Here is a 2,290-nt window from a genome sequence, read left to right as displayed (position 1 = left end):
TGTTGTATGGAAAGTGAATTCGCTCTGTAAATCTTCACCCAAATCACAATTAAAAAAAAAAAAAAAGGTAGATTCAGAAATATCTTATTTGTCATAACCACCTGTATATGTTAACAATTTCTCTAGAAGAAAAGTTTAAAGCAGATAACCGAAACGAAGTGAAATTTCAGTTGGTGAGTAGAGAAACATTCTTATAAAGGGCACCTTATCATCATTATCCTGTTATTCCTGCTGTAACAGGTATATGCTGTGGATAAATCCATTCCAAAGTATAAATTAAAAAGCGAGATTAAATTCTGAAAATATTGTGGAACATAAGATCCTGTTGTACTTTTGATTATAATCTTTAAAAATACCTTAAGAAAATTCTGTTGTTCCTTTTTAAAACCACTGGTCATGATCATTTCATGAACTATAAGTCAATCTAATACATTTATTTATTATTTAATGACATAAAATATAGAAACAATCAGAGGGCAGCTTCGTGATTTTTGTGATATTGTTGCTTCAGAAATATTCGAGTAAATATATGTTCATACCAGATTGCAATATAAAATATGTTGTTGTTGTTGTTGTTGTTGTTATATACCATCGAGTCGGCCCCAACTCATAGCGACCCCTCCTTGGGATTCTGAGGCAGTATCACTACGGAAATAGGATTGCCCAACCTTCCTTCCAAGAAGTGGCTGGTGAGTTTGAACCGCTAGCCTTCTGGTTAGCGTATCTTGTTATATATTGTGGTCAAAAAGGTTTGAAAGTCAGATTTCAAACCAGTTGAGTGACATAAAAAAAGAGTTTACAGCATGAATTTTTAAAAAATATTCAATATCAACTCAAGCAAATACATTTAAAAGATATTGTCTGGCCTTTGTAACCAAAACCCTTCAGAAAAATTATCCCTATCTTTTCTCAAACCTTATCCCTCTCAGTTTTAAACACAGTTTGAGCAGAAGTCAGGAGCCAAGCATGATAAACCATACAGCACTTAACCACATTCATTCCTCCTCTTCTAACTGACAGAAGACCCACAACTGCAAATTCTGATTTTCATATTTGTACTGATTACCTACATGTTGAGTGCAACTGGAAACATCATCATCTTCCTCTCATCAGTGGATGCCCACCTTAAAACTGCCGTGTACTTTTTCTCCAAAATTTCTCCTTCTTAGAAATCTCATTCACTTCTGTCTACATCCCTAGATTCCCATACAGTGTATCAACAGTGACAGCACCATTATCTATAATGCTTGTACAAGTCAATTGTTTTTTACAGACCTGTTTGGAGTAACAGAATTTTTCCTCCTGGTCACCATGTCCCCTGCTCAATTCATAGCCATCTGCAAACCCCTGCATTACATGAACATCATGAAAAACAGGACCTGCAAAAATCTTATCTTAGGCTGCTGGATAACTACTTTGTTGATCATATTTCCACCTCAGTCTGAGACTGGATCTGGAATAATGTGATTCTGTCATTGACCACTTTTTCTGTGATGCTAATCCTCTCCTGAAGATCTCATGCATATACATGGATCATAGAGCAGATGGTTCTTGCCTGCTCTGTGTTGATCTTCATCATGACTCCTGTGTGTGTGGTTTTGTCCTACATGTATATCATCAAAACAATCCTAAGATTCCATTCTTCCCGACAAAGGAAAAAAGCCTTTCTTCCTGTTCTTCCCATTTCATTGTGGTTTCCATCACCTATGATAGCTGCATCTTTGTCTATATCAAACCTTCAGTGAAAGATGAAATGGCCATTAATAATGGGATGATGATTCTAAATACTTCCATTTCCCCCATGTGAAACCCATTTATTTCTACCCTGAGGAACAAATAAGTCAAAGAAGCCTTTAATAACTTAATCAAAAGAATTCTGTTACTCTCAAAGCATTAGAGGAATAGTGACATCAGGGACACTAATCATATTTTCCTAAGTTTCCATCCTGTTTCATTTCTTCCTGATCCAGATTTGGCCTTGAATTCAGAACAAAACCTGATCAAGTCACTCTTTACTTTTCCTTATAAAGAATCTTAGTTGAGAATGATAACCTTCAGTAAGAAAATATGAGGATAGTTGTTTCAGAAAATCTAGGCATGACCTCACCCTCAATTTGGCCTTATCAATGCTGAGACATCAGGCAACATATCACATATTGGTGCAACAGTGCATATCAAAATCAAAAAAATAAAAAAAAAAACTACTCAAATGAAGGGAGAAGTAATACTAAAAAGAATCAACACCATTTCTAACTAGTGATGAGGGAAAATAATTAAATCGCTTAACATA

Source organism: Orycteropus afer, unplaced genomic scaffold (assembly GCF_000298275.1).
Source record: "Orycteropus afer afer isolate SDZICR_OR568_19922 unplaced genomic scaffold, OryAfe1.0 scaffold00908, whole genome shotgun sequence".
In the NCBI taxonomy this organism is placed as follows: Eukaryota; Metazoa; Chordata; class Mammalia; order Tubulidentata; family Orycteropodidae; genus Orycteropus; species Orycteropus afer.
This window is presented reverse-complemented; position numbering follows the sequence as displayed.